At 36.9% G+C, this 24,800-nt stretch overlaps 1 protein-coding gene and 1 non-coding gene across 16 annotated transcripts in view; both read right to left on the bottom strand.

Moving 5' to 3' along the window:
* The window catches only part of RBMS3 (RNA binding motif single stranded interacting protein 3), a 1,500,462-nt gene that overhangs the window by 831,059 nt on the left and 644,603 nt on the right, over positions 1-24,800 (bottom strand). The window lies entirely within an intron of this gene.
* LOC130454871 (U6 spliceosomal RNA) lies at positions 13,911-14,013 on the bottom strand. The gene has a single exon (XR_008912658.1). It is a non-coding gene; the product is annotated as a U6 spliceosomal RNA (small nuclear RNA).

Genomic DNA, 24,800 nt, shown 5'->3' with positions numbered 1-24,800 from the left:
AATTGATTTTACATAGTTAGTTTCTGCCATCAGCTGAAAGGGTACATCTTAACATTTTTCTGTTTCAAGATTTTCCAATGGGAGTGCTGGTCTGGGCAGAGGTTAGGGTGGCTCTACTAACTAAATAATCTAAAGAAAGTCTGACCAAGATATCCAAATCAGCAAATAAACTATTGTTAAGAAGCATTAAATATACTGAGATTTATTTAATTGCATCAATAATGATAAACCACCTCAATGAATTACAGAGAAAGTTTCATTCAGGGACAAGATGAGACAAAATTGGAATTACACTTTATGATTCTGACTTTCCTGTGATTGAAAACAATAGAGCTGTCTGTTTCTAAGATTCTGATGTCCCCTTGTTCTTGGCCAGTAGAAATGGTTAACGGAAACCCATATTTATAAGCCCTTACCACAGAATTGGGGAGGGGGTAAGATCTTCAGACACAATTAGGCCATTTGAATCATAGTAATTCAGAAGAGAAAAATTTGGCTAATCTAATCCTCAATTCTCAAATTTTAAGAGGGCCTCAGAGACCATCTAGTTCAAACCTGACTTGAACAAGAATACCTTCTGCACTATTCCCAGTTAGTCTTCCAGCTTTCATTAGAAACAGGTTAAACTTTAAGAATCTTAGCATTAGGTCAAAACAGATGATTGAGGTAGGGAAAAGAGAAGATAAGAAAAATAGACAGAGAAGTAGTAAAGGAATAGGACAGTGATGGTGAACCTATGGCACCAATGCAAAAGATGACATGCAGAGTGCTCTCTGTGGGCACACAGACTCCCTTACCCCCCCTCCTTCCCAAAGTTTGTTCCTAGAAAGGTAGAGGGACTTGAAGGGATCTGCTTCCCTCTCCCTCTCCACTGTGCCTGATGACATTTTTTTCACATCACCCACCCTTCTGCCCAGCAGCCCAATGGGAGCACTTTCTTACTCCCCTGAGTATGTGTGGAAGTGAGACACTCCTGGCAATTGGTGTGGGGGATGGGCATGGCACTCCATCTGGGACAGGGGCTGGCATTCCATTCCTAAAAGGTTCACCATTAGTGGGATAGGGTATTTGGAGTGGTTCAGAAGACACTGAATTCATGAATATGGCCACATTGAAAAAGCATGGTGGCTTATTCCCCAGAAATCTCAACTCCAGAAACATAGACTCAGTCCCAGCTCTACTAACTACTCCTGAAGTGATCTGGAACAAATGATTGAAAATCTCTAGGTCACCATTTCCTTATCTGCAAAAGTAGAGGGTTAGTTCTAGAAAATGACTTGAAATTATAGGAGGAATAATAATTCCTAAACCATTCTTATCCTTTGATGCAATAATTCCAGTACTGGACATATGACCCAAGAAATTAGGACAGAAGGGAAGATCCCAGGTATTCCAAAAGTTTGTAGGGGTATTTCCTGTTATTTTTAGTAAAAATAGAAATAGAACAACAACAAAATTCTACTATCTAAGGAGTGGCTGAAAAAATAAAATTTGGTAAATGAATGTATTGGGATGTTACAGTGTCATAAGAAAATATAAGAAATCCACATTGTTGGTGATATAAAGGAAGATCTGTTTAAACTGATGCAGAAGGAAATAAGCAAAATGGACAGTGACTTCAATAATGTGATCAGAAGCAATGCTAAAAAGCAGTCAAGTTCAGATTAATCACCACAACCAAGACGGATTCCTAATTGAAGTTCAGAAGAAGCACAATTCCCCTCTTCTTGGCAGACAAGCAAGGCACTATGGGTATGTGTTATAAGACAGGGTACTTCTACTAGCCAGTTTTGTTGAACAGTTTTTGTTTCTTTGTGGGGAGCATCAAATGGGAGGTGCGGAGTATAATGTGAAGTCTGTAATTCAAAGAAAAAATAAATAAACTAAATATATATTAAATAATAAATACATTAAATCATATGGTTGGGCAACACGATTTCTAAGCCTGCCTTCTTCATTTGATAACTTTAAAATCTATTATTATACCTTGATTGATCATTCTTGTGAGTTCCCTCTATAGTAGAGTAGAGATCATAATCTCTCCATGTCTCTTCATCCTACTTGATTCCTTTCCATACTTGGCTAGAACCATTTTCTCTCTTTCTTGGGTAACTATGGCCAAATAATTCATCAGCTCATAGTCATTCTGCCGGTAATGGGCCTCTCTGCACTTAGCTAGGCTGTTTCCTAGGACAAGAGAAAATCTGTCATGAAGCCCAAATTCTGAGTCTCTCCATCTTGATAGAACCTGCCAGAGCTTACATTCTCCTGGCATAGACTTTGAGAACTCAGGAGGGAAAAATAAAGATGTTATTAATTCTTCCTAGCAGGTTTCCAGTTCTTCTTTTCTCCCAGTCCAGGCCCCCATCCAAATGATATTAATGGTGGTTATTTGAGCGCAAGAAAGGATAATATATTCCTCCACAAGCTGGTTGGTATTTAAAGAATGTATCATGGGAAGGACATTTTCATTCAAGTGTTAAGGAGTGGTTGCCAAATTAAACATCACTCTTAAGGGCAACATTGCATTTTCAAAAATAAAATCATATTACAAATTTTTTCCCACTTTCTACCATTTTATGGCAGTTGGACAGTGAAGGGTAGATTCCTAATCCCTTTGTTGAATTTCTAATTTTCTCAGAGTTTATATCCCATTCTAACCTTAATTTCCAGCACTTTATGTCTCATTATTACAACCATTTCCCTATCTACTCATAATTTTTAAAATATTGAATATCAGGGTAAGCATCTCTTCCCTTGATGGGCACTGACCATAGAACTAACAGAATGAAGGAAGGCCAAGGTCCCCATTTGCTCATCTGGATTGTGACTGTCCCCTGCTGCTTCTTGGCCCTGGATCCTGCCCGGTTGAGTAACTCCTTGGCTGGATCCTAGAGGTCTGGGCCAGGAATTAACTAGCTTGGCAAAGTTGAGATGGAGGCAATGCAGTGCACTGGGATGAGTTCTGGATTCGAGTCAGAAGGTAAGTAAGTTCTCTGAGGGCAGAGATTGTTTTTGGCTTTCCTAACATCAGTATTAGCATAAAACCCTGCATAGAGAAGGCACTTTATACATTTTTCTTGAGTGCGATGCAAATGAATCCATTTACCTTACATAAAATGTGTACAGTGAAAACAAACAAGCAAGCGAAAAGCAATATACCTTCTGTTTAGCTGTCCAGGCTGGTCATTCTGCTTACCTAGTTACCTAGTAAGGGTCATTATTAAGAGGATCCAGAGAAAAACCCAGACCTCATCCTAGACCAGCTGCTTCCCACACTCCTTTTCCAGTTAAAATGGGTGGGCAGAGAGAAGCAGAATGGGCAGCTCAGCCTGACTTGTGACCATCAAAGGAAGAAGCAAGTCCAAGCATTTGCCTCATAGCTGCTAAGTAGAAGTGCCACCTTCCAAAGGGGGATGGAAGTTTGATGCATTCCAAGTAGGGTTTGAAATGATATTTCTCTTCTGGTGTTCAAGAGAAGCTCTGAGGCTTCACAGGGACAAACGTGATTTCCTTATTGGAAAACAAATCCATAGAAGCCCTCCCAGAAAAGCAGACGTTTTGCATTCATACTTGGATCAACCCATGATCTTATCCACTGGAGAATCATAAGCGCTCCCAACCTTTTAGTCCAATGAATTCTGTGTGTGTTTGTGTGTGTGTGTGTGTGTGTGTGTGTGTGTGTGTGTGTGTGTTTAAAAATCTTCCACAGAAAACTGAACAGGCTTTCCTCTGTCTCTTGGTCTACTCATGAGAACCCATGTACTATGGCATTGCCAGTCTCCATTCCATGGCTTCTCTATAATTGCGGATGCTCTATTGGTGATTCAGGCTACTTTTCATATGGAAATTGTCAATTGATCATGTGCTACAGGAAATATCTGGGTGGAGAAGGGATTGTCGGGCTTCATTTACACTAATAAAAAGTTGACTTTATTTTTATTTTGGCTCCTCAAACTTGCTGCTTTCATCGAAACTTCTTAACTATTCTTTTTTAAAATTTTAATTAATGAATTTGTCTGTAACACTAAAATACTGAATTAAGTCCCTTCCTTCCTTCCTCCCATTAAAGAAGGCATCATTTAACAACATACACACACATATACATATAAAAAAACTATGTTTTACTTATTTCTACTTATTACTTCTCTCCCTGAAGGTGGATACACACATGTCATTCTTGAACTAATATTTCTGTTTGCTGCATCTTGGTTTAGTTTATTTATCTTTTCATAATTTTATGCAGATGTTTTTCATTATAAGAAATGATGAACACATCAATTCTGGGGAAGAAAAGAGGAAAGACTTACATGAAATTTGTATTTTCATGGCCATTTGTGCTACTCATCATAATTTAATTCTTCTGAGCTCATGAGACTGTAGGATACATAGAGAAGTTAAGTGATGCAATGAATAGATTACTGAACTTGGAGTCAGGAAGCCTAGAGTTCAAATCCAACTTCAGAAATTTACTAGATGTATGACTCTAGGCAAGATACTTAATCTATTTAAAGTAACTTCCCCATTTATAAAATGGGGATAATTATAGCACCTACCCCCCAGGGGTGTTTTAAGAATCAAATGAACTAATTTACAGAAAGTGCTTTGCAAACTTTAATTCTACCCATGATTAGTATTATTAGATGTTGACTTTCTATCAATAGAATCAACTGGAGCTATATATACTCTTAAAGATGGCCTTTTATATGGATAGTCAGTTGGAAATTGTCACAAAAGAAATTCCTGATTATCCAAACATAATACAACCCTGTCTGTTTGTTCCTGTGGGCTCATCTCATGGTATATTTACAGTCTCTGTCTAAGAACTCATAAAATAATAGATGGAAAGGATCTTAGCTGTCATGAAGCAAAATCCTATTCATTTGATCTTTGAGATGACTGACTAAGAGATAAAGTGACTTGCCTAGGGTCACATGGGTAGCAAGTAGTAAAGAAGTGAATATTTGAATCCATGGCTAGAGATAAACTGATTAATTCCATCAGATGCACAATCAACTGCATTCCTGTCTAATTTGAATTTTTCTAATGTTGATAATTAGACTAGAGTTGCAGTTATACTCAAAAAGTTTTTAATTGAACTTTACCTCACATCTTTACCAAATATGGAATGCTGTGCAAATGACTTATCCTCTCTAGTCCTTGGTTTTCTCACTTATAAGAAGAGGTTAGGCTCCTTACCTTAGCAAATATAAGATAAAAAAGGCAGTATTCGACAGCAGTTTTAAAAATATAACAGGCTTGGGGGCAGTTAGATGGGCTTAGTGGACAGAGAATCAGGCCTGGATAAGGGAGGTCCTGAGTTCAGATTTGACTTCAGACAGTGGCTAACTGTGTCACTCTGGATAAGTAATTTCTCCTCCATTGCTTAGCGTTTACTATTCTTCTACATACCCTTATCTTACAACTTAATTTATATCTATATGTGTATATAATCTTGAGACTTTAGTGGACAGCAAAGTCAAAAAGTGTCAACATTTAAATAAAGCAACTAAACGACTAATGCAATTGTTACTGCATGAAGAAGGAAATAACTTCTAGAAATAGAGAAATTGCAGTAATACTGTATTATACCCTTGTTAAGTATCATCTCTACTATTGTGTGCAGTTCTGGATGCCAAGGTTTAAGAAGGATATGGATAAGTTGCACTGAGTTCTAAAGAAGATTGGTCAAAGAAACAGAATGTTTAATCTGGAAAAGAAAAGAAAAAAAAAACTGAGTCTTTCTTTAAGTATTTGAAAGATCTCCCTTGGCAAAGCTTTAGACTTGTTATTTTTGACTTTGCAGAGCAGAACCAGAAACAATAGCTAGACCTTGAGAAGAGGACAATTTGGACTTGTCAGATTTTTCTTTTCTAATCATGAATTAGTCCAGAAATGGACTGGGTTATGTCCAAAGATGGTGGGTTTCTCTTCCTTAAAGGCCATCATATAGAAGTCAGAAAACTACTTATTGGGCAAAGGATAATGGGGAGTATTTGGTACATGATTTGGTTTAATTAATAGATTAATAATTAATTAATAATTAATAACTGATTAATAATTAATAACTAATTAATTGATAGATTAATAGATGGCCACTGAGGTCCCCTACACCTCTCAAATTCTGTGATTCTGTGATTTGATTACTTCTAGATTCCTTTGCAGCACAAAACAGATGACCTTGTGAATCTACTAAATATATATATATATATAATATATATATATATACATATATTTTTTTCATGTTACTCTGAATTTCACTAGGGAGGCTTTGCTGCATTGTAGGGCTCAATGCAATCAGTGCTAGTCAGCTGGTAATAGGAACACTTAGAGAAACAAAGCATCAGTGGGAAAATTGGACTTGGTGTTGTCATCTTCCATATAATCAGTACTTACCTCAGCTGAGCTTATTTCTTCTTGATGTATATTTCACTTGATATAAATCAGCACATCCATGAGCAAAATTCTCTGAGGTTCTTTCCATCAGACACAGAATCTTACATATAAATAAGAACTACCTTGTTTGAAGAGTGGCCTTGAGACTTTAATTTCCTCTACTAAATCAAACATGTCTTTAAAAATCAATAAGAAAGAGACAGCTATGGCATGGTGTGATGGATACAGTGTTGGACTTGTAGTCAAGAAGACTTGAGTTTAAATTCTGCCTCGGATGGTTTTGAATTGTGTGACCCTGGGAAAATCACTTAACTTCTCTCAATCCAGTTTCCTCATCTATAAGATTTAGATAATGATCACATCTAGCTTACAGGGTTGCGGTGAGTTACAAATGAAATAACAAATGTAAAGCACTTTGAAAACCTAAAGTACTATATAAATCTGGATTTTGAAGTTGTTATTATTACATTATCTATATAGCTTACTTAGTTGTATAATTTAGGATGTTCCCTCCTCTATAAGCAGCTCGCTCATGGGGACTCACCATATTAGTTCCAGACTTAGCATTCACCCAATTCAACTTTAGCTCTCCTAAGACTCAGAGCTACCAAGATCAAACAATCCATCAGCCTCAGCTTCCCCATTAGTCAGTACAGTATGGATGTGTGCCATCATGGCCATGTTCATCATTTTTTCTTACAATTTACTGCTCTTAAACCAATAACCAATAGTGAGCATGAAAATACACAATGAGCAACAAAATTTAATCTCCACAAAGAATAAATTGAGAAGCAGACTGTGGTAGGGGGAGAAGTACTGATTTTAGCATCAGAGAATTTGAATTTAAATCTTGGGTCAATCACATATCATCTTTCTGACCCATTACATGTACTATAACCTCCATCTATCTCCGTTCCTTTGACTGTAAAATGAGGCAGTCCTGCTAGATGACCTCAACAGTCTTTTCCTTTTCTTAATATCTAAGTGCCTTTAGGAAGAACAGAAACAAGCATTTATTAAGGGATGCCAACTATGGTGACCATCATTATGCTACAAGTTCTTTAAGGAAGAAACTTTAGCAATCAAAATTCATTAATTGATGACTATTTTTCTGGCACATCATATTAACTAAGAAATGCTTATTTAATGGCTCCCTGATTGGTAGGTTTTAGGAGTACAAAGATCAAAATGAAGTAGTTTCGTCCCTTAATAAACTTGTATTTTATTGGTGAGAACCACCCCATAGATACAGAAGTTATCACAAGGTAAATCCATGGAGAAAGATATTACTGGCTAAAGGGTAATTAAGGAAGATTTCAGGTAGGAGGTGGCCATTGAGCTGAGCTCTGAATGAAAATAAGACTTCAAAGATGTAGAATAAGGAGGGAGAGCATTCCAGTCATTGGGGACAGGCTATGAAAATGGATAGAGAATGACAACATAATAGAACCACATCCTCGTCTTTGGTCCTTCAGGAACCAACCAGATCAGAACGTCAGGGTGGGAAAGTTAGGATCAAAAGGATTCTAAAGGGTCAGACTCAACAATAACATAATGTTGTAGAAAAGAAGTCGAATTTTATAAAGCAAAAATGCCATGCATGCTTGATTCTATCCTGTTTGAAGCGAACAAAACCCTTCAGGATTAGACGCGGTTACTTCCATTCAAGAATAAAGCACCCTGTTGAGAGTGGATATGGAGAGAATGTCACCTGGGACTTTGCCCCAGCCAAAGCTCTGATTCTATTGCTATGAGAGGATAGCACTCTTTCTTCCATTATAGTGACATTTTTCATTTGTTGCAAAAGACACCATCCTCTCTAACCCAGTGGAACAAAACAAGCATCATCGAAGAGCAAAGAAGAAACCCAAACAAATCAAACAAATAACAACAAGAATGTCCTTTCAGTCCATAGAAGCAATGAGGGACATCTTTGGGGGTAGAAATAAAGTACAACGTTGAAAAACATTTTATAAAAACCCAACATAACTCACTCAATAACCACTTTGATAGTTCAAAGTCTTCAAATTGAGAACCAACAATATTTTTATTTCCCATAAATATAGGGCAAATATTGTCAAGACTAATGACACGTCAGAGCGAAATAAGCAAAATTGGGATAACAGCACTATTGGAAGATGATTATATGTGAAAGGCTCTCAGCAATGCAATGAACTGGGACTGAAAGACTTAAAATCCTGAAAGACTTATCATGGGTAATGCACCTCCAGAGAAAGAATTGATGGAGTCATCTTTCTCATCAGTGAATTCAAGGTTTTATTCTGGGGTTTTGGTTATGTGTGACTTTGCTCTTATAACAATGATCAATCTGGAAGTGTGTTTTGAGTGAGAATAAAAAAAGGAAAAGAAGAGTAATGAGTCACAGCCAGTAAGTATTTAGCTCTTGAACCTGCCTATTCTGTACCTTACATAGGCAACAGTTAGGCTGACAAGAGCACCACATGGAGCTATAATAGAGACTTTCCTCTCAAAGATATCAGAATCATGTGGTGAATGTGTGTAAATCTATGAGTTTTATTATATCTTAACTGGATGGGGTAGAGTAGCATTCAGTGGGATGACCATTTCATTGAGTCAGAGGACTTGAATTCAAATTTTGCATTGTTATTATCAACAATAACCAACCATCTTCTTATTAAGCACCTACTATGTTCCAGACACTGATATGTTTTAACAATATTAAAGATGGGGGAAAACAAGATAGTGGAGTCAGTCCAGAGTGTGCTGATCCTCCTCATTCCCGACAAATATCTAGGAGAAGCCCAGGTAATTCTGTGAACCACATATGTCTTGGCTTCTCTCTAACCTTCTTCTTATCCTCACTTATCCCCACTTTATCCTCTGGCTATCACCAGACATATATTCAGTTCCCTCACAGGCCCAGGGGATTTCAAAGACCTTTATCTCTGAGGACACAGTGAGGAGTCAGTCCTTACCTCCAGGGCAAATTTCAAGTCCTGGATTTTTCTTTCCTTTATGTCTCCTGTCAATCAAAACTTATCTATTCAATGTCTCATTCCCTCATGGTCTCCAAAGGTAACTGGCTTAGGTATCCATACTTAATTTCGGTATGAGCATCCTATCAATTGCTTAGTTTAGTACCATCTGAGTGTGTCTAGTAAACTGAAAAATGTCATGAGATGCTTAAAAGCATCATATTTTATTCATTAATTAAAAACAAAATATTAGCATAGATGTAAAAGGCATTCTCACTGAAAGAGAAAACTGTAAATAAAGAATTTTATGTTTAAATAGTAGTGACATTAAGCATCATTGTTTGTTTGTTTGCTTGTTTAGGGAGTGTCTTGGTTAGTAAGGACACTAGAATATCATCCCTTTGTAAACGCAAATTATTATTGTCTTTGTTTTTGTCTGAGTCTTGCTCATCACAGGAAAGGAACACATGCTTTACACCAGCCATTTTAGAAAGGCTAGTCAAATGACAGTTGGAGCTTTGGCATGACAGATAGGATGAATTAAAAGTGTTCTGGGGTTCATATTTTTTTCCTCAAAACAACCATATCAAAAAGATGCCAAAGACATTAGATTTCCCCCATTTACCTATGTGGGAACTGAAGCTCATTCGTTCATTCAGTCAACAAGCATGGATGAAATATTTTATGCCATTCTAAGTTTTGAGGAAGTTAAAAAAAAAAAGACATATGCAGTCTTTGACCGCAAGGAGCACCTGCCCCAATGTAGGAAGCAGCATGGAAATGTCCATGAGATTACAAGATATATGGTGGCTAAATGCCCAAGCGTGACAGAAACCTAGATCTCATGACTCATCTATAGTCTTTTTATTTCACCTTATTCTATATTATTTGAATGCATTATTAGAGCTCTACATGACTCACGTAATATATGATAACATTTTATCATTGTATCTCCCACAGTACTTAGCTTACCCTACAAAGACTTCGTCTATTCCCTTTGGGGCATGAGCTTCATATCTGTAACTAAGATTCAGCACGAGTGGGGAGCATGTTGGACTTGGTGTGAAGAAAACCAGGTTTGAGTTTTGCTTCTAGCATTTATTTGATTTGTGGCTGAAAGCAAATCATTTAATTTCTCTCAGCCTCAGCTTCCATCTATGTAAAACAGGGACAAGGAGATATTTAATACCTTCCTCATGGAGTTGTTGCAAGGCTCAAAGGAGAAAATATATGTAAATAGCTTCATAAACCTTAAAGTACTAGATAAATGTGAACAATTATTATTACTGTGGAAAGATTAAGTTTATGGGAATGAGATTTTAGGTTTTTAATATGAGAATGACAACTGTGATCAGGTTGGTTCCTGTTGGGCTTTGTTGTTATTACCTATCTTAGACACCATGAACCTTCCTGCATTTCTGATACAACCAGAGATTCTCTCACTTCAACAAAACCATGTGCAAAGAGCTGAGAACAAAAGTAGGCTGTGCATTGTGCTTTGTGGGCACATCTGTGCTCTTGTGATGTTGTTTGAAGCAGAAAAGATGCCAGTAGAACACGGAGCATTTTATTCTAATAATGCCTGCTGCTTGGGGCTTAGCAGAGATTGATGATCTGGAAACAGAAAAGAACAATGATGCATCTGGTAGAAGTGATTTGTCTAAAAGTTTTCTTATAATTCAAGTGCTATGGAAAATACTGAAAGAGGAATAGATCTTCAAAGTAGTCGAGGGGGAGAAGCATTCTTCATAGTGTGCCAAAATCAGCCAATCAATTACAAGGCTTAAATGGCAATGATAGTTTTTATGGAGGGATAGAGAAATGGATGGGTAGCTAGACAAACAGATACCTAGACTGAAGGGAAGAAAGATGGTAGAGTGAATGGATGGATATGAGGTGGATGGAAGAAGAGGAGGAAGAAGGAGAAGTTGTTATTGTTGTTGATGACCATAATGCCCCATGTTGAGAGATAGTATGAAGTACTTTGCTGGATGTTCTGACATCCCAAGCCTACTAGCACTATTCCTTACTATATAGATAATGTTCCTCTTTCCATACTTTATCAATAAAAATGACTAACAAGGAAGGCAACATGCAAGAACAGAAAGAGCTCTTAATTTTGAATTGAAGGTCACTGATTCCAGTACCAGCTCTGCCAATTCCTAGTTGTATGAATTTAGGCATTACTTTCCCTCTCTGAGTTTCAGTTTCTTTATCTACCATGTCACAAGGTTGATCTTGACTTCTATGGTCCCAATCTGTTTTATTTATTTATTTTTAAAATATTTTAATTGTTTATTTAATTCATTTAGAATATTTCCAGGGGCAGCTGGGTAGCTCAGTGGATTGAGAACCAGGCCTAGAGATGGGAGGTCCTAGGTTCAAATCTGGCCTCAGCCACTTCCTAGCTGTGTGACCCTGGGCAAGTCACTTGACCCCCATTGCCTAGCCCTTACCACTCTTCTGCCTTGGAGCCAATACACAGTATTGACTCCAAGACGGAAGGTAAGGGTTTAAAAAAAAAAAAGAATATTTCCCCATGGTTACATGATTATATTCTTTCTTTCTTATCTTCTCACCCCCCTCCCATAGCCAATGAGTAATTCCACTGTTTTTACATGTGTCAATGATCAAGAACTATTTCCATATAATTAATACTTTCATTAGGGTGATTGCTTAGAGTCTACATCCCCCATCATAACCCCATCAAACCATGCGATTAAGCAGTTGTTTTTCTTCTGTATTTCTATTCCCACAGCTATTGCTCTGGAAGTGGAGGCATTCTTTTTCATAAATCTGTGGCATTTAAAAGAGTGGGAGACATAAATTATAATAATTAAAATGGTTGATGGTTGTAAATTGTAGTGATTAAAATAGTGGAAGATATAAATTGTAGTAGATATAAGAGTGGGTGAGTAAATTTGTGACCGCAGAAAATATGTTTTCACTACAGTGTCTTGTTTTAAATCAAATATAAGGTGGTCACCAGGGAATTATTCCCAATTATGAATATACCCAAGTCAACTGGGTTTTATAGAGAATTTAATTAATAATACAATGAGGAATCAAAGAAAGAGAGAGAGAGAGAAAGGTATAAATATGAAGGGCCTTAAGCCAACATGGCCTAGACCTGAGTCTTAAGAGAGAGAGAATCAGTCAGTCTTTTATCACTCACCATAAGATCTGTTCAAGCAAAGATTCAGAGGGACAGAGACTCCCTAGAGGGAGTTCCAGCCAGAGTCAGCCTCCCTTGAGAGGCCTCCTTAGCGATTGTCTCCAAGAGATTCTTTCTCAAGAGACCCTCCTTGAGCCTGTCTCTCAAGACCTTTTTCTCAAGAGACATTTTTTCTTATATAGGGGGTTTTCTCCTATGTCACCTTAGAAAACTGAATATTGTATATATGTATAGTTAGAAGTGCATTTAAGATTACAAGATGATTATGTTAAATGATCAATGGGGAGACTAGTCTTCCAATGATCATCAGGGGGGCATTGTGAGTCTTGAAATTTCTCAGACTTGTGAATGTTAAAAAAATTCCCCATTGGGGAATTCTTCATTGGAACAATTCCCTACTGGGACCATTCCCCATTTGGAAAGTGAGAACTCTACTTAGATCAGAAATGGTAAGACCTCTACTCCACCCGTACTTAAAACTGCTTTAGGGGAGAAAACTCCTTGCTAAACAATGAAAAGTACTTAAACCCATACTTAAGCCATGCCTATTTTTAGAAAGGGGTGCTAAGTATCTATAAAGGTCAGGCAACTTGTGAATTTACAAGGAACAAAGAACTGGGAAACTTACTCAGAGCTTTCCTGGTGTGAATTACTCAAAAATCCACACCTTCTTAGGTGTGGACTAAGAATGGTCTGTCCTTTGAAAAACGTCTACTGTGATTGGTAGATATAAGAATTTAGTGGAGGTGACAAAGGAGAAAATGCCCTATATAAGGAGATGAGAAATCTGAGTAGAAAACAGTCAGCTGGGAAAGGCTGCCTTGAAGGGTCTCTCTTGAGACTCTCTCGGGGACATTCAGATTGAGGATTGAGCTGGTGAAGTCAGCTGAGATGGCCATTCCCCAATTGAAGGGCATCCCCTCTTTTTCCAAATTCTTGCCACCACAAAGCACACAGCTATAAATATTTCTGTACATGTCTTTTTCCTTATTATGTCTTTGGGATATAAACCCAGCAGTGGTATGGCTGGATCAAAGGGCAGGCAGTCTTTTAAAGCCCTGGGTATAGCTACAAATTGCCTTCCGGAATGGTTGGATCAAATCACAACTCCATCAACAATGCATTAGTGTCCCAATTTTGCCACATCTCCTCCAATATGTATTACTTTCCTTTGCTGCCATATTAGCCAATCTGCTAGGTTTGAGGTGTTGTTTTGATTTGCATTTCTCTAATTATAAGAGAATTAGAAAACTTTTTCATGTGCTTATTGATCATTTTTATTTCTTTATCGGAAAACTGCCTATTCATGTCCCTTGTCCATTTATCAACGGGAATGGCTTGACTTTTTGTACAATTGTTTAGCTCCTTATAAATTTGAGTAAAATAATATGGAATGCTTCACAAATTTGCACATCATCCTTGTGCAGAGGCCATATTAATCATCTATTTATCATTCCAATTTTAGCACTCCCAATCTGTTTTAGATCTGTAATCTATGATCCCTAGTATGGAGTAACACTAAAGAAAATCAGATAAATATATTAACAAATAATGAGGACAGCATCTAAGATTGACCCCATACTAGTTGACAAAACATGCCAGATTGACTTCATTAAAGCCACTAGTGGTTAAAAACAACTTAAGACACAAACACAATTGCATCAACTCTGAAACCCAGAGTTTACACCTCCTTAATCCTTCCTGGAATCCCACTCTTCCTCTGATTGGAGATGGTAGCTAATGCATATTAGAAATCCCTTCCAAGATCCTCTATTTAAGGAAGAAACCCAGGGCAATCATCTCATCAATTACAAATTGGCTGCAGATCTTCATCATGTCCCATACTTGGTTCCTCCCTTATCCCTGGTTTTTGGGTTCTTTTTTTTTAAATCCATTGTCTGCCCTAATTAGATTGTAAATTCCTTGAGACCAGATCCACTCATCTTTCTTCACATCCCTAGCAGTAGCACAGTGTAGCACATAGTAGGTGTTTGATAAATGTTTAGTGACTGTTAACTCAGGCTGACTGTAATAGCCAGGCAATCATTTTTATTTTAATGGGCTGCTGCTGATAGTCGTATTGTTTTATTTCCTATATTAATGGACACAGGCTATTTTAAAGGAAACAAACCCTGAGCAATTCAAATATGAAAGTTCACTTAATGCACTCATATCATTCCAACACCCCCTACATGTATACATACACTCCAACTCTGCCCCCAACCTTCCACAATCTCTTCATTTAGTCCCCAAATTCTTAAGACCAGTAGGAGACTTGCATTTTTAATACAGAGACATCTGTGAGTCATTTTTCCTTTTGACATTTATGGGAAACTTTTCAAAGTCATGTACATAATGAGATTGAAATCCCCCAGCAGTATTGACACTATACCCCTGCTTTAAATAAGCTAGAGGTATTTAAAGACATAACGGGTTTTTCTTTAATGTTTTCATGTTTCCTGTTTTATAATAGTGATGGGCAATTATATGCAGTAGAATTCATTTGCTTATGTATATGATGTGGGTGGCAAACATATGCACCAAAAGAGAAAACAATTGGAAGTTGCCAAAAATTAAAGAAAATCTAGCTAAAAATCTCAGAGCTGCAAGTCTGTATACATACAACAATTATCTGTGTTTAGCACTCATGTCCATTGCCTCTGTCAGTTCCCAATGGAGCCAAAGAAGTCAAAGAGCCATTTACTTCAACAATTACGAGATGCATTATTAGATGTGACTTCTCCCCAACTCTCATTTTAAATAATTGGATTTGATTCCCTAATTTTTAAACATTTTTCCTTAGGAAGTCTGCTTAGGGGTTTTTGCCCATGAAAATCTAATAGAACTCTCCAGTAACAAAGGCAAATAAACCCAAGTAACCAACTTGCAGCAGGTTATATGAACAAGGTAGTCACTGCTTATAGTGGTAAAAGAAAGCCCCAATGTATTTTAGGCAATGTAATCTCATTATTTGCTATTGATGGATAGTCTCTCTCTATGATGCTGATTCTACTATTCTATCAGTAATAAAATAAACAATAGTATGGATTACCCCAACCATTTAAGAAAAGGTCATTACAGAAAAAGGTCCCTGATGTGGTCATCAGAAAAGGAATCCTGGTAAGCTTTTTAAAAGATTTTCCAATGGATACCCATGTAAAATATTGGGATAAAAGTCATAATAACACCTATTAAAATACCATGGTGAAGGGGGCAGCTGGGTACCTCAGTGGATTGAGAGTCAAGTCTAGAGATGGGAGGTCCTGGGTTCAAATCTGATCTCAGACACTTCCTAGTTGTGTGACCCTGGACAAGTCACTTTAATCACTTTACCCCCATTGCCTAGCCCTTACCACTCTTCTGCCTTAGAACCAACACCCAATGCTGATTCTAAGATGGATGGTAAGGGCTTATATATTAAAAAAGTACCATGGTGAATTTTTAAACACACAGTCATTTAGCATCTATGAAGGGAAACCCCATGTTGTCCTCTTAAATTCAGACATATTGGAAATTGACTTTAAAATCTTTACTTGTTCAGTACACTGAATCTTTGTACATACCAAGTAGCATCTGGAACTTTTAAAGATTTTTCAGATAACTGGAGAGAAAATTAACTGAGTAGAGAAGTAGAGGGCAGCAGCTCCCATGGGGAGGAATGAAACAAGGAGAAAAAGGATGCAGTTGCTTGGGAATGATTTTGGAAGGAGTGAGGGGAGGTAGAAGAAGCTAAGCCAAGAATAATATGATAGGCACCATTAAGTGGGAAATGTTTGAATGGATTTTAGTCAATGATGCTAACAATATTAGTGAGCTGTAAGTGGTAATAAATAGTCAAAATTCAGAAAAGCTTATGAAGATATAGGAACAAAACAAGCAGGAGTAGGAAAATAGAATATGCAGTGATAATAATAATATAAACATAAAGAGCAAAGACAATGAAATAATTGAAACTGGATGCTATCAAATAATGATTACTAAGATAGATCCCAAAGATATGAGAAGACAACAGAAGAATCTTCCTCACTCTGTTATTCTTTGTTAAAAAAGAAGGCTTTCTGGGAAAGAAAAAGGAGAGACACTGTGGAATGTAGACAAAAATATCAATATAAAGTGATATGATATAATATAAATATACATATATGTATGTATGATGATCAAATTTACATAAAGGAAAAATTTGAACCCTTATCAATCAATCAGTCAAATCAGCAGTGAACAACTCTGCCTTAAGAGGATTTATTGCAAAGTGTGCCTACTGCTTCTAAATAAAACATTGGTAGATTTTAGGTGAGGAATGAGGTACATCCATATCAGAAATGACCAACATGTTGAGGTGTTTTGCGTATCTATAATTCTTGCTTAAATGCATAGTTTTATTGGGGTTGTGGAAGAATCATAGAGTAATGATGACATTTTAAAAAGGGATAAATGACAAATTTAAAAGCAAGTATATCTCAAGAGGAGACAGGGAAATGATTCTTACATATTTTCCCTCCTCGCTATTTTTTTAGTCTTTTATATTCCCAAAGCTAGATTTTCAAAACTACAGATCCATGGTTTTCATTTTTAGAAATGATACGCTTTTAATAACAACAAAATTCTAAAGCATTAATTTGTGACAATGGAGATGCCATGTTGTATAATAATGATAAAAGCACTAGTCTCATAGCCAGAAAGACATGGTTTCAACTACTATCTCTCATATATACTGACTGTGTGACTCTGTATAAGTCACTTAACTTCCCAAAGATCTACATAACTCTCTAAGACTATCTAATATGTTTAAAGAGAAAGTATAGATCTGTATTAGTAAAGGGAGTTTCTTCATCTGGACTTTTCCTATAGCAATGAAATGGTTGATTTCCAGTGTCTGTGCATCTAGATTCTACCCTGAGGAATTTATCTGAAATTGATTGTGTCTATTTTACCTAAATTTAGATGAGCCAACATACTGCAGAGGATAGTAGATTAACCTTGGAATCAGAAAGACCATAGATTGAGTTCTGCCTTTGACCCAATTTGCTTATGAGACATTGAAACATCCCATCAAACTCTCTGCGAATATTATTCATAGCCATTATGCTGATGTTCATTAGTGGAGAGGTTCCATGCCATGACAGATTAGAAAAATGATTTATAAAAAACCCTCTAAATTTGAAAATTTTAAGTAATTTTGATAATATTATATCTAAACACTCTTTATCCATTGAATCAATGTTCAATATAATATTTTATAATGGAGATTTAATGGATCATTATTTATTATATTATTGTTTTTGTTGTTCAGTTCATTCCTAGACCAACATTTATTTCTGACCTGTCTATCATATCTAAGAAATGTATGGGAATCTGTGGAAGAGAAATGAAGCACTTGACTAAATAACAGACCAATAGAGGGAAGCTGACCAATATGTACTAAAGCAAATATTTTAGAACTATGGTCTTAATCTGGAAGTGGCTTGATGAACTATTATAGGTAAATCATAACCTTCTACACATCATGGTTTGGTTGTTAAGTTGTTTCAGTCATGTCTGACTCATCAGGATTCCATTTGGGTTTTCTTGGCAAAGATACTGGAATAGTTTGCTATTTCCTTCTCAAGTTCATTTTACAGATGAGGAAACTGAGGCAAACAAAGTTAAATTACACAGCTAGTATCTGAAGCTAGATTTGAACTCATCTCCCTCATTTAATTCTCAGCATTCTACCTACTCTGCCATCTAGATGCCCTTAATACATAGTAGGGCTTCATAAATATTTATTGATGGAGTGAATGTTTTAATTTTTAAATTCTATTTTATGACTTAGAATTGATACTAAGTATTGGTTTTAAGGCAGAAGGGTGTTAAGGGCCAGGCAACTGGGTTATGTGACTTCCCCATGGTACCACCCTGGAACTGTCTGAGGATACATTTGAACCCAGGACCACCTTTCATCAGACCTAGCTCTCTATCCAGTGAGCTACCTAGCTGCCCTGAGTTAATGTCTTTCAAAAGTCAGATAATCAAAATAATATCTTCCTCTCAGTGTGGTTTCCAGAAATACCTAAACAATGTCCACAAATCAGGTTCTAAATGGAAAACACCAATCATCTAAAAAACGTTAATTACATAAACATAGAAGAATCGGTGACTACTTCCAAATAAGGAATTCCCTCCAGAGACATATAAAAGAATCACGCTCATCCTATGAATTGGTAAATATTTCTAAGGGAGTTATTTGAGGCAACTGGAGGTTAAGTGATGAGCCTGAAGTTAACCAAGTTGTAAGCATATGAGTGGGATTTGAACCCAGGTGTTTCTCATTTCAAATCCATCAAGCCAGATGCTAAAAAGTCTTTCAAAGACTATTATGGACCAAGAATGATTTTTTTGTATGATCAATAGTTTTGAAAAAAAAAAGGAAACTAATTATTGGAATCCTCATCAGAGTATTAAAGACCTCCTGAATTTAACACTTGCTTTGATCAATCTCAATATTTTGTTAATGTAATAAAATCAGGTAGAATTTACAATTTTCCTAAAAACAAAACAAAACAAAACTCGACAAAGTGAACAAGCCAAACATTTCTTTTAACATAATCATCTTGTGTACTTCTGACATTTTCTGATTTCCAATTCTTTTTTATGAAATAATTGAGTGAACATTTTTAAAAACAGATTCACTTACCCCTGACACATAGTAACGCATCTCAGTTTTTGAATATATAAAATATGTGTATCTCTATTATGTATCATAAGAAAGTATGTCCTAAATTTTGGAGGGAAGATGACATCATTTTAAGTTCGTTATCAGAAGAATAACAAAATTCAACAACTTGTTAGCAATGATAATTAAAGTAGGAAGCCACAAGAAGATCATTTCCTCCCCTAACTTCCTCCCTATAACCCAGGTGAGCCTCCTGGTAGAGGCAGGGTTTTGAACGGCCTCAGAGAGCTCCATTTTTCTTAATTCCCCTCCCCTAAGCTGCCAAGAAAGCGATATCTTTGCCAGCTACCCAGGTATAAAAATTGTGAGTTAAATTCTGAATATATATACCACAGTGAAACCAATTTGAGTCCCCTAAAAAAAACCAAACCTCTCCCCTCTTCCCTATTCAGGAAAGAAGGGAATCCAGGGGCACAAAAAGGAAATCCATTTCTGAAACCCTAAACAAAGGGAGAAACCATCTGTGTTAAATCACAAAACCAACATGCTGGAAGTTTATATCAATATACACACATGGGACAAAGGTAATGTACTCTACGAAGAAGGAACCCCTGCTATATTTAATCATGCCCAGTCCATGGGAAAGTGCCCTTGCAGACCGTTTTCATAGTTTCAAAAAACAACAAAAACAAAACCTCAGAAAAATCAAAAACCACCCAACTATTGAAAAACAATTTCGGCCTCGAGAAAGCATTTTAAATCCGGGCTTTAATTAAACTCTTCAGAAAGAAACCTGAGCTAGAAAGTCCTCCTTATCTCTGTTCAATAATGTTCTGGATTAGGACTTTGGATGGGAGTGGAGGTGGGAGAATGCCATATCCATCTGCTGGCCTCATTTCCCTGCTTTGCATGCTCACCAGTTATAGCCAACAAGACTCAGGAGGCTGACACCAAGTTTACTAGGAGAAGGGAGAAAGTCATGTTAAGGAGAGCCTGGTAAAAGGCCCTTCTTGTGTTTCTCTCATGTCCATCCAAAAACGCTTCTTTAAAAATGCTCTTAAGAAAGATCAAAGTAATCGGAAACCCGCCATATATTGGATAATTCCACTTAAGGCGAACGAAGGCTATATAGAAAGGGGAAATTACAATTAGAGCTAACATTTCTATAAGTAATGTTTAAAGGTTTGCAGAATGAATTTAAAATAAGGGATTTTGAGTCAGAGGGGCTGAATTCAAATCCTTATGCTGATGCTTCTATCTGTGTGACCTCAGTTAAGTCGTTTTACTATTTGGAGGCCACATGAATTCAGTGACCTTTAAGGTCCCTTCAAGGCACTAAGCTGACTTTTTGCACGAGTCTATTCCTGGTCTCCCCAGGTGCTAGTTCCATTTCCTATTTATTTTACCATGTAAGTACCCCTTCTATTTTAAGTAATTATTAATAAACTTGATAAAATATAATTCTTGAGTAGGGGATATTAATTTAAATCCTACAGTAGGTACTTAATAAATACTGATCTCATGGCTGATAAAGACATTGAACCATTTGAGCCTTAAAACTGGGAAGTATATTCTGCTATCATCACCATTTTATTAGATGACAACAGGAACCATTAGCATTCCATTTCATAGATGAGAAAACTGAGACCTAGAACACTTAAGTTATTTAACCTAAGACCATACACTTGGAATATAGCAGAGGTGGAACTGGAAGAGAAGTTGTCTTCTGTTGTCAGTGCGTTTTCTACATTACCCCTCAAAGCAAGTCTTTAGATTGCAAGAGTAACAACCATTCTTTAGGGATCGTGGAGAAGGATTCAGTCCAGGATCTCTGATTTCCATTGTAACCCTGAGATGGTATTATTTTGTGAGCATAATAATCAATCAGTGAACATTCATGAAATGCTTAATAATAGCAACAGCAATAAGAAAAACCTCAATACAGCAGATACCATTAATCCATTGCTTTGAGCTTTGCAAAGAGCCTTACATGTGCTATCTTTTATGCTCATCATGATAATCATGTCAAGGAGGGGCTATTATTATGCCCATTTTATTGGTGAGGAAACTAATGCTGATGGAACTTAAGTCACTCACCCAGGGTCACATATTTAAGTAAGTATGAACTGGGATTTGAACTCAGGTCTATCTGACACTCAATCTTCTGGCTACCTAGACTCAATCAAAGGTATTCATAAATAAGAACATCAATTCAATCCTTCAACCATTTATTAAGTATTTCAAAGTATATGCAAGATACTATTCCAAGTGCTAAAAATTCCAGAGAGGAGTGAAAAATAGTCCCTGTCCTCAAGGAGCTTACATGTCAAGGAGACTTCAACCTCATTTTACTTAAACAACAGCATGATTATATGGAGTAGCATGGGCCCAGAGAAAAGTATAATTAAGTAGATCTCTCCCTATTTCTAATGGATACTATTTGCACAAAAAATGAAACTTCCTAAAAAAGATATTACTAAAAGCTTCTTGTTAAAGGAGCTCCATTTTGAGAGGTGAAGGTCCTCCTAATAACTAATAAGCATTTAAAACACAGCCTTCATATCCCCAGCACCTTTTTAATCAATCTCCATTTTAATCCCTAAGGCTAACTTAAATAGAAGTCTTGTTTCCATGGTGAGGGCAGAAATTGGTTTCTAAACTTTCAAAGACGAGGAGGCTCAGATGCCTGTCAGCATCAGGGGCCCTTTATAGGCTATAAACATATTCCCAGGGTAATACATTTTCTTCGAACTAACACCCGACCACAACAGAGGAAGCCAGAACTATGTAAGTGGATGCAAAGCAAATGGAAAGATGGAAAGATGCACAAACACAATTTACATGATTTTGAAGTTTGTGGAAACTGGGATATATATATATATACATATATGTATATATATATATATATATATAGAGAGAGAGAGAGAGAGAGAGACAGAGACTGAGGCAGAGAGGAAGAAACAGAGAGGGAGAGGCAGAGACAGAGAGGGAGGGAGAGATAGAGAGACAGAGAGGGAGAGATAGAGAGACAGAAAGAGAGTCAGAGAGAGTGACAGAGAGAGAAAGAGACAGAGGGACAGAGAGAGAGAGATAGAGACAGAGAGAGAGACAGAGAGAGATACAGAGAGAGAGACAGACAGAGAGACAGAGGGAGAGAGACAGAGAGACAGAGACAGACAGAGAGACAGACAGACAGAGAGAGAGATCAGTACACGTACATATACAGACATTTGCATGCATGTATGTCTATTTCTATAAGTCTGATTACATATGGGATGCCAAATATGCACATAATTTTTGATTGATTATATTCACCAATGCCTTCCCTTGTATAAATAGACCTACAAAATTCATTCATTCTTTGCCTCATGGCAATCCACAGGACAAGAATGGCTTTAGACTTCTTTGTAAACCATGTGTGTAGTCTAACATTCAGTTTTGCTGAGTAACTGAGAAGTTGGCTTGTTATTTGGTCATATGGCAGCCTTTGTAAAGTTTCATGTCTGTAATAGCACTGGGGATGTGAGTTCTTATATCACAGCATTTCCCTCTTGTTGTCATAGGAAGCTCTGGCTGATGCCGTGACATTCTCTCCCATCCTACTGAGAAGTAGAAAGCTCTAAACTTTTCTTTGCTGTTTAGTAATAACTGTTCTTTCTAGGAAATACCAGGAAATGCATTTACTAGTCCAAAATATTAAGACATATTTCATTAGCTTCTGTATTTCAATTGATTGAAAATGGGCTTATAACCCCACCACCTCTTCTAATCGCTGATGTTTATCTAGCACTGATAGTAATTCAAATGCTAACTGAGACAATTTATCAATATAAAATATGCTGTAACAAAGTGAGGATCCCTACAAGTGAACCTTTTTGGCTCCTGAGCCATTTGCTTTCTCTAATAATTTAGCTAACTGGGTAAAATCAAACTTCTAGATTGTAAATTCTTGAGAGCACAAAATGTGTTTATCCATCTTCCAGGCCTCTCTAGTTTCTCTAGAATTGATGTTAATGTTTGCTAAAAAACAATGGAGATGTATGTAGTGTGTAGGAGCAGACTGGCAAATATTCCAAGGGAAGAATTTCCTTAGAGATAACTATTCAATGAGTTTGTCAAATAACAAATAATTAAGTATCAACTATGTGTCAGGTAATCAGGTACGGTGCTAAGGACTGGGGATGCAGAAATGAGGCAAAAATAGTTCTTGCCCTCAAGAGGCTCATATTGTAATCAGAGAGACAGCATGTAAATAACCATGTGCAATATAACATATTTGCATGTATGTGAGCATATATATAAGAGAGACAAGGGGAGAGAGAGAGAGAGAGAGAAAGAGAGAGAGAGAGAGAGAGAGAGAGAGAGAGAGAGAGAGAGAGAGAGAGAGAGAGAGAGAGAGAGAGAGAGAGAGAGAGAGAGAGAGAGAGAGAGAGAGAGAGAGAGAGAGAGAGAGAGGAGAGAGGTCATTTCACAAGGAACACACATCTAGGATGGGGGGAAACAAGGAAGGACAGTTATCAAGGAAATATATGGAGGGCAGCTAAGTGACCTGGAGACAAGAGCTCCTGGGTTAAAATATGACTTCGGATACTTCCTAGCTTATGTGACCCTAGATAAGTCACTTATCCTCAGTTGCCTAATCCTTCCTGCTCTTCTGCCTGGGAACTGATACTTAATATCATTTATAAGACAGGAGGTAAGGGTTTAAAAATCAAAGAAACTAGAAACAACATTGAATCATCCACACTGAAGAAGTTCTGGATAAACAATGGATAGCCCAAATGTCTCACTGAGACTGATACAATGTGAAGTAAGCCCCATGATGCAGGGGTTGATCTCCTTGGGCAATTTATGAGAGGGTTTAGATGCAAGTAGCATTGGACAGACAGGCAAGGATGGGCTCTAATCTACAACCATGAAATTTCACTTCCATAAGAATACAGAAACATTATGTTATTTACTCATCATAGAATTTTTCTAATATCTTATATATAACAAGTGATCAGAGAGTATTTGAATGGATAAAGAACTTCATCTAAAAGAGTTAATATGCTGTTATGGAGAGAGAGCAGGTCTAAGAATTGGGAAAACTTGTGTCCAAAACCTATGACTAATTAATACTAGATATGTGACCCTAGGCAAGTCATTTAACCTCTTAGTATAATCAGGCAACTCTCTAAGACTATTAATTACAGAACTGGTACTAGTCTACACTGGATATGGATCATAGATCTAGGGGTGATCTCAGAGGACATATGGTTGAATACAGTCATTTTGCATGTTAGTAAAATGAAACCAGGAGTGATGAAGTTATTTCCCCATCAGACAGATGAAAATGTCATAGTTGGGTTCAAACCCATGTCTCCTCAAGCATTGCTCTTTCCATTGGTCTGCATTACCTCTGTGGTAGAAAGGGTTTCCTCACTGTGGATTTTTCCTATAAGTATAAAATCATGAGTCTAATCAAATAAAAGATTTGGAATGACTTTGCAGGGGAAGGTCAACTGGCAAAAAAAATATCAAAAATGGGAAAGTTTCGATGGTTGATTATTGCTGATAGAAAACCATGACAGAATGGTCTGACTGATGGAGAGATTGCTATGGAAGAGGATTTTAAGAT

This window comes from Monodelphis domestica, chromosome 5, assembly GCF_027887165.1.
Source record: "Monodelphis domestica isolate mMonDom1 chromosome 5, mMonDom1.pri, whole genome shotgun sequence".
In the NCBI taxonomy this organism is placed as follows: domain Eukaryota; kingdom Metazoa; phylum Chordata; class Mammalia; order Didelphimorphia; family Didelphidae; genus Monodelphis; species Monodelphis domestica.
Note: the sequence above shows the minus strand (reverse complement) of the source record. Positions and strands in the feature narration are given on the sequence as shown.